The sequence below is a fragment of the Meleagris gallopavo genome, chromosome Z (genome assembly GCF_000146605.3).
Source record: "Meleagris gallopavo isolate NT-WF06-2002-E0010 breed Aviagen turkey brand Nicholas breeding stock chromosome Z, Turkey_5.1, whole genome shotgun sequence".
Taxonomy (NCBI): Eukaryota; Metazoa; Chordata; class Aves; order Galliformes; family Phasianidae; genus Meleagris; species Meleagris gallopavo.
In genome coordinates this window covers 6,595,092-6,603,780 of record NC_015041.2, presented here as the reverse complement: position 1 = coordinate 6,603,780, position 8,689 = coordinate 6,595,092, and the positions used below count along the sequence as shown (strand labels likewise).

The 8,689-nt window shown below is 56.4% G+C and overlaps 1 protein-coding gene and 1 long non-coding RNA gene across 6 annotated transcripts in view; both read left to right on the top strand.

The window, feature by feature from the left end:
- The window catches only part of UBAP2 (ubiquitin associated protein 2), a 583,216-nt gene that overhangs the window by 349,682 nt on the left and 224,845 nt on the right, over positions 1-8,689 (top strand). The window lies entirely within an intron of this gene.
- Positions 1-8,689, top strand: LOC109363865. Its single transcript, XR_002109708.1, has 2 exons — positions 1-82; positions 6,641-8,689. It is a non-coding gene; the product is annotated as an uncharacterized LOC109363865 (long non-coding RNA).

Here is an 8,689-nt window from a genome sequence, read left to right as displayed (position 1 = left end):
TGAGGAGGAGGAGGAAGGGGAGCCCTGCGACCCGCCGCCCCCGCCACACCACGAGTGGACCTACGAGGAGCAGTTCAAGCAGGTAGGAAGCATCTGCTGCAGCGGCACCGGCAGCCCCAGGCTGATCCCCGATGCCCCCCCACTGTCCCTTAACTTGATTCCAGCTTTCCCCAAATAGATGTTGCTTATAGTCCCTTCTCCCCATCCCAGAGCCCATCTCCAGTCACCCCACTGCCCCCAAGCCCCATCCCAACTGTACCCCAAGAAGACTTTTGCCATATCTCCCATTGCCCCCAAATATCAATTTTGTGCCACTGTAAATGGGACCCTCCCCGAGTCCCCCTCCTTTGCCCCCAAACTGCATGCCAGACAAGTACAGCTAGTGCACCCCAGCACCCCTGTCCTGAATCACCATCCCTCCCAAGATGGGCACCCCATGAATGTTCCACACCTGCCATCCCTGCACCTGGTCTCTCCCCAGCAAGTGTCCTGTTGGGCTCCCCATTTCCCACTACCCTATACTTTGTTGCTTCCCAAATGGACTCCGCATCCCCTACCACCAAGACCCATCCCTCCCCACTCTGGTGTGCCTCACCCCCTCCATGTCCCCTATGCCTTTCTCCCAGCTCCCTGTACTCTCCTTCAGCTCCACTGTGCTTGGATAGCCCCAGCCCCTTTTGCCCCATGGGGTTGGAAGGGTGCCCTGGGGGACAGAAGGGTGCCCAGAATCTGACACTTCCTTGTGTTCACCTGTGAGTTTCTGCAGAGATCTGGGAAGGTCATAGGGCCTGTGGGCTCTGGGGTGGAGAAAGGATCTCTGTGTTTAATACCATTCCCACTTGCATATTTTCCCCCCTGCTGAGTTGAGCTACCCTCACTTTGTGTGAGGCTCCTGCAGGGATGCAAGAGTGGGTTGTGCAGCTCTGTCTTGGGTTTGCACATCCTGTGAACTCACTGGAGTCGTGGTGATGGTCATGGCAGGGGTGGTACACAAAGGGACAGGGCGGGTTGAGATGTCTCTGTGCAAAGGTGTGTGGCTTTTTGTGGTAGCGCTGCTTGGAGGAGGATAAACGTTCCTTATGTCCAGTGCTTGGGGACTTAAGGACATCCTCAGCCAGGAGGGGATGAGAACGGCTGCAGGGGCCAGACTTTCTGTTCAGATATTGCACGGTTCATTATGGTTCTGGTCCACGGTATATACACTGGGCCACCCTGAGGGTGGGTGCGCTGCATAGGTCGAATAGTTCGGCGGGGAAGTGTTACGTTACAGCCCGCTGCGCTGAAGAAGGCTGACTGTCCGGTTCCCGGGCTCAGGCGGGAGGTGGGACGCGGCTCCTCCCTCGCTCCCGGCCCCGGGGAGGCTTTGCAGAGAGAAAGCATCCCAGGCATTTCTCTCTTCCTTCGGCCCCGCGCCCTGCCCCTCGTTAGTGCGGCTGCAAATCGCGATGTAAATACGGGGGGACAGATCACAGAGGACATCAGGGCGGGGTGATAACTGTAACTCGCCGGCTCGCCGGCTTCCTCCCCTCTTCTTCCTCAGCCCTAAAGAGACGAGTCGCTGCCGCTCATGGGTTTTCCAGCTGGTAGCTTGTCTTTTCCCATCCAGCCCTGGGGACAGAAGGGCGTCTCTTATCTCCAGTGCCCTCGGGTGCACAGGGACAAAGGGACCTATTGCCAGAGCGTGCCTCAGGATGAGTCGGAAAGAGGGGAAAGGAGCTTTGTGGTTTGGGGCAGGATTCGGTGCCCCGGAGGCTGCGGGGTAGCTGGCCCTCCTCTGCCCGGAAGGGGACGTGTCCTCGAGGCTGTATCTGACCTGGAGAACAGGTTCCCCGCTCGGGGCCGGGAGGAAGGGGCTGCCGAAGGGATTTGTGAGGATTTATGGGCGAAACGAGCGCTTTGCTCTGGCAACCCATGTAGGGGAAATGGTTTTGGGCACCCGCAGTTTGTGGGCGCAGAGGGACCTTTGCTCTGCGGGTTGCTGTGATACCGACGGGTCGGGAAACCCCTTACCTCCCCCTTGCATCAGCCGCGCAGTCGTTCGTGTCCGCTCGGTAAAGAAGCACGGACCAAAGTCCCAGAGGTCTCCCCGCTGTCTGGGACGGTCGCCGAGACCCCTGCGAGGAAGGGGCTCTCGCCCTGACCCATCCCTCCTCCCGATGCATCTCCACCCAGGTGCAGAGCAGCCCCGCGGGGCTCTGGGTCTAAATTAGAGGCTCTCTGGTTACACCGCGGTACAAGGGCGCAGAGTCCGCTCCTCTCCGCGGCTGCCGGAGGTTTCCCAACCACAAACGTGGGGACGGGACCACCTGCGGCAAAGGGGCTGCGAAGTGAGCGGGGCTGAGTGCTGAGGCACCCACAACCCCTGGGAGCGGGGCACCCACAACCCCTGTCCCATGCCACGGAGCCCAGTGCCTCGGGAGGACGCAACACCGGCCCCGATGCGGTCTGGGGATGCCGGGAGCGCCCTTGTCCACCACAACCTCAGTTCCCAGACTGCAGCTCCCTGGGGCTCGGCGTCGGGGCTCCGAGAAGGAGGTGTAAAAACTAATCAAGGGTGTGAGAAGAAAGGTGCCAGCAGTGCGAGCAGTGCAGGAGCTGGGGACGAGTGTTCGGGGAGGTGGGGATAGCCGTGTCCCCGAGCTGGGGGAAAGGAGAAAAGGCTGAAATGAGGCTGGCAGGACCCTGTGCGTTCCTCCCAGCTCTGTGCCAGCAGTCAGATGAGAGTGCTGGGTTTGCACCCCCTCGCCGGCTTTAACCTCCACTAATCCATTAATTAGGTTAATGATGGAAGTGGGGCTGCTGCAGTGGGGCAGCATACAAACCCGGAGAGGTGGGTTCTGGTCTTACGAGGTGTGCAGATACAGGTGTGTGGGGGGTGAGTGCACATTTGGGACTGCAGGGTAGTGGGGGTGTGAGTGTACACAAGGAGAATGTGCATAAGGGGTGTGTGAGTGTGCACAGGGTGTGTGCACACAGAGAGAGTGTGTGAGGGTGTGTGAGCAGAACAGGGCTGTGCAAACATGCAGCGTGTGCACGGAGGGTGAATGTGCATGTATGGAGAGCACCGAGGGATGCATGGGTGTACTCATGGCTGTTCACAGGAGCACGGGGCACTACTTGGGTTGCTCCACCTTGCAGTGTCACAGAGTCTCAGAATTGTAGGGGTTGGAATGGACTTCTAGAGATCATCTAGTCCAACTCTCTGCTAAAGCAGGTTCCCTACAGCAGATACAGAAGTATCCCCAGGACTGGGATATGGTGACAGTGTCACAATGGCATCACACATCACATTTCCTCCATGCCATTCTGGTGCTCTGTGCCTTAGTTTCCCCTCCTACTCAATGGGCTGAGGACGTGGCTGGGGATCCCGTGAGTCCTCATATCCTCAGGGCAGGAGGCTGCCATCCCAAGGCCAGTGCCACAAGCAAACACCCCTCACCTTGCCCCAAACTGGGTTAATGTTTGCAGCAGGCAGCTCCCCCAGGACCAACAGTGGTGGCGGGGAGGGGGTTTTAATGGCCTGCCGGATCCGCCGCGCTATCAGCGCTGATTAAACCTGTTGCTCTGTAAAGCCCCGTTAAATATTAAGCACGGTGAATGGTTTGAAGGAGAGCACTTGGAACAGGCTGGGGAGATCCAGTATGGGGGGTGTCTGGCTGTGATAATGGGACAGTGATGAAAGTGGGAACACTGGGGTCAGCATGGCCCTGGTGGGGGCTGTGGGATTGGGGCACAGCCCCCCAGCAGCTGACAGCACTTTCGGATGCAGCCAGCATCCAGGCAGTGCCGTCCCATAACCATTAACTTATTAACGGCGTGGGGCCAGGCGCCTGCAAGGTCAGGGCTGAATGGTGCCCGGCGGGGAGCGAGCTGCTCCCAGCAGTGGGATGGGAGTGGGGGGGACCCCATCATGGGAGGCCAGAGTCCCTGGGTCCCTGACTGGTAGCCCATGGGTAAACTGAGGCTCCAGTGGCTCCCCCACCTCATTGGCACATGATGGGAACCAGGTACGTGGTTCCTGGCTATACACAATACAGTGGAACTGTAGTGCAGTGTTGCTCCAGAGGGCTGTGTAGTTCCCAAAAGAAACCAAGGTCCGCAAATGAGCACCTGCAGCACACCAGGGTGGAGGGTGGGTGCAGAAAGAGCATCTCCTCTGCTCCCTGTGTGAGCAGTGGACAGATGGAGAAATTAGCAGGGAAGCTAATCAATGCAGTGCATATTAAGCGGCTGAGGGCTGGGGGGATGCGAGGCAGGGGGGAAGCTGAGCAGGGTTCGGGATCGATGCAGCCCATATTAAGTGGATTAAATTCTGGTGGCTGATCTGAGCCCTGGCTGTTGGTGGGAGGTGGCAGCTGAGCAGGGGTCCCACTGTGAATGCTTCCCTTGGCAGTGCTGTGGGGATGGAGGGGCTCTGCCACCTCCCTTCTTCCCTCTTCTGCAGGATGGGCTGGGTCTGCTCTGTCTCTATACCCCCAGATCAAGGAGAGGCACCTTTGGGGCGAGGAAGTATGCTAACAATGTTATTTAATCGTGGTGAGGTGACAGGGGAGGCATGAGGTCTATTCACATCCTTTTAATAAGCCATGTTTGACCTGCTGCCCTTTAACCTGGTGCAGCACCGTTATCCCCATTCCTTAAGGAAAGAAGACATTGCCATATCAATGGGGTGCAGACAGGGAGCGGGGTGCCCACAGCTGCACCTGCAGTGGGTTCAGGACAGGGACACCCCAAGAGTTGTGCTAGGTTTGTGTTGGGGGCTGTGGGCTTTCTCTGGGGGGGAGTGGGGTCAGAGCCTCACAAATGGGGTCCTGAGGTCAGTAGAGCGGAGCAGAGCTGCGCACCAGTGGGATATTGATCCCCAGGCTTGACAGTTTAATACTTGTGTTTATAGAGGAATATAGTTACATCGATGGCGTTAAATGAGTTACTAATTATATCAATACAAACACGATTAAAAGGGTCCTTGCTCATAGGTCACTGCAAGCAGGAGCCGCTGTTCATGTTGCACAATTGCCCCCTGAGCAAGGCTGACAGCTGCTGGAGGTGTGTGAGGGGAGTGTCCCCACTCGGGGGTCTACATCCCCATCTGGGGGTCTACATCCCCATTCGGAACATGTGTGCTCACATGGAGTGCTTGCCATGCAGGGCTGTGCATGCATGTGCAGGATTAAGCCTGCTGAGAGGGAATAGTTGCACCCATTTGGGGTTGTGCATGTATGTAGAGGGTTGTGCATGCCTATTTGTGGTTGTGTAAATCCATGTGGTGGTGTATATGCCCATGTGGAGACTTGTAATTGTGACATTTTTGCATACATGTACAGGGCTCTGCATACCCGTGTGGACTGCATGTGCTCTGATGCTGGGTTGTGCACACCTGTGCAAAGTTGTTTGTGCTTATGTGGATCTGTGTGGAGTCTGCCACTCCAGTGGTTGTCCCCATAGACGCAGGACACCACAGTGTCCAGCCCCTTTCCAGCCTGAGCATCCCCAAACCACGTGGGATGCCAACTGTATCCCCTCTTCCTTGCTCCACTTAAAAGCCGACCTTTGCTCCTGGCCTGATGTAACATGTCTTTGCACAACAGATAAAAGGTGAGGGGTTAATAAATGGTGGAGGACAGATCCTGATGCGGGGAGGTAGCACCTGTCTGGGAGCTGCAGGAGCAGAGATGGATCTGGCAGCGGGGGCCCAGCCAGACCCCTCTGCTGGCTGACCCCTGGGGAGGGTATGACCCTGAACTGGCAGCAGTGGATGGTGTGGGGGATTAGTCCTGAGTTCCCATGCTGAGAGGGATGGAAGGGGTGGGCTGGCGGCCAGGCAGGGAAACAAGAGCTTCTAGTGCTCTGAGGCTGTCAGAGCAGACCCTTGTTCCATGTCCTCAGCTCTGCACATCTTTGCATCCCCGCATCCTCATGCCCCCACATCCCTTACTTCTCACATTCCCGTCTCTTCACAACCCCAACTCCATGTCCCCATGTCCTTGAATCTCTGCATCCCTGTGTCCTTGTGCCCGCCGTCCCCATGTCCGCAGATCTCTGCATGGCCGCTGCCGACACCTCCACACAGCCCCACTCTTTTTATCTGCCGGTGAATTATGTGTTGTGTGGAGGTGGGGGGGCTCCCTTTCTATTGGTTTTTAACGGCCTTTCCCTACACAATTGTTTTTTAAACGACTCTATTTTGTGCCTGACTTTGTTTTCCAGCTTGCATTTCTTTGTATATGTTTTGGAAATCCATTCTGGACTGCTGAGTTTTGTTTCTTTTCAATGGCTTTAAATTCTTGCTGGGCTCACTGGGAGGAATCAGTGTCTATAGCGCCTTCGATTGGTGCTAATTTTTCCTTCATGTGCTCTGACTTTTACTGCTGGGCCATCGATCTGGCGGGCTCCAATTTGTCATGGTCACTGAAGCACTGTGCTGGAATCAGGCGAGCTGCACAGCATGGGCGCATCCTGCCCTGCTGTGGGGAAACTGAGGCACAGAGGGAACAGGGTGATGGTGTTGGTGCTGGGGAGCATACAGCAGCCCTGGGCACAGAGAGCTGCAGGGAATGGGGGATGCCAGCAGGGTATCCATCCTTCATGCTGACCCCTCCTTGGTGCTGGCAGCACTGACCCCTCTGTCCCCTGTCCTCAGCTCTATGAACTGGATGAGGATCCGAAGCGCAAGGAATTCCTGGATGACCTCTTCAGCTTCATGCAGAAGAGAGGTAAAGGTGGGTGGTGTGGGTGGGTACTCTAGCTAATGAGAGGCACTCGTGCACTGAGCAGCTGCAGACTCACGTGTGTCACTGTTACACAAGCTCATCTCTGCCTGTACACCCTATGTCTCCTGGAATGCACCTTTAGACTTGCACACCACATTTTATACACACACATTTACACATGGGCACATCCATAGGTTCGTCCCCTTATCCAACCCATCTTGAGTTGCTTTCAGCCAGAGGGACCCCCAGATTTGGGCTGGTGGTGATGCCCATTGCTGATGCTCAACAACAACCAGCAGGAATGTGCACCAGTGGTGCCAGTCAGTAGTGCCCTTGGGCAATATGTATTAGAAAAAGCCATTAATTATGGCCATTAGTGATGGCTGACGGGGATGCCTACTGACAGTACCCATTAGCAGTGCCCATTGGCGATGTCCAGTGGAGATGCCCAATAATGATGCCTGTTACCATTGGTCCATTGGTGATACCCAGCAGAGATGCCTATTAGCAAGACCTGTTAGCAGTGCCCATTAGCAATCCCCATTAGCATTTGTGGGTCATCATGGCCATACACGAGCACTGCCCCAGGGCTGTGGGAGCAGCACCGGGTGCCCAGGGGTTAAAGCCCTGCAGCCCACCCAGACCATCGGAAATCTTTGCTATCGGCACAGGGACAAGCCAGCTCCTGGGGACTCAATAAATGCTTTAACCTTCGCCCTCACCATCCAGGTCCGCAACAATTAAAAGTTGCCGAATGCGGGCGTGCGGCTAGCTGTATTAATTAGAGCCTTTTGCCAGTGTGTGGATTAATGAACATGCCGCTCGATAGCCAGTAAACCCCAGGCAGAGGTTAATGCCGAGCTAATTAACGGGGGAAGGCTGAAGGGGAGGTGGGGCGGGAAGGGCTTGGATGTAGTAGTGTGCAGGGCAAAGAGGGGCAGTCAGACCCAGATCTGCCTTAGGGATCATCAGGGAGAGTGGGTGCCCACCCGTGGGGCAGCAGCACCCAACTCTTGGTGGTGCTGAGGCCCCACCGCAAACTCTTTTCAGGGCTGTGGGGCTGGAAGCAGAGGGAGATCTAGGTGCTGCCCTGTGGGCACTGCGTGACCCCAACTTTGGGGCAGGTGGGAGGAAGCTGGGGGAGCACTGGCACTGTCTCCTCTCCCCCTCCACCCCCCAGCATCCCTCAGCCACAAGATTCATGGCCTGCTTGGCGGCTTCATTATCTCTCTCTCCAGAACTAATTAACTCCCTTGCTATTGGGGCCCGGGCTAATTAAGTGAGCGCCTGGTGGTGCAAGGAGGAGGGAGGGAGCCGGATGCTCCCCTTTTCTACTCCTCTCCCTTCCCCAGGGTGGGGGGCAGCTCAGGGTGACCCTGGGGGGTGCAGGGTGTCTTGTGGTTCAGAGGGTGAGTACTCATATCCCATGGACATCCACGGGTGTACAGACAGAAGGGTCACCCTCAGGGTGGCAACGGGTTGGGAAGGGACAGTGAGCCCCAGGAGGTAGCTGCACATCCTCTGCATTTGCCCCCTCCCAAAGAGAGGGCCCTGCTGATAACAGAGCACCATTAATCAATTGAGGAACTAATTGCAGCAGCACAATGGCCCTACCACCTCCTTAGGCTTTTGTGCCATGCACCCCAGCCAGAATCAGGGCCATCACTCTGCAGGGACACAGACAGGTCCCTTTGTCAGTGGGATGGGCACTGGCCGTCAGCGCTGCACAGCCCAAAGATTAATGGCATCTGCTTTCATTAGCCAGGGAGGGGGGGGGAAAGAAGATGTCTAGAGGGCATTGATTGGATCCACTGCATTCATAGCTTCTGGGGTGATGGGGAGCCCCCAGATCAGGTAATAGGGCTGTGCTGGGCAGAACTGATGAAGGACCACGGGTGGATATTGGATCAATCTTTACCCTTTTCCTAGGAGTAAAAACTACCCCTTCCCAACCTGGCAAACAACACAAAGGGGGGAAA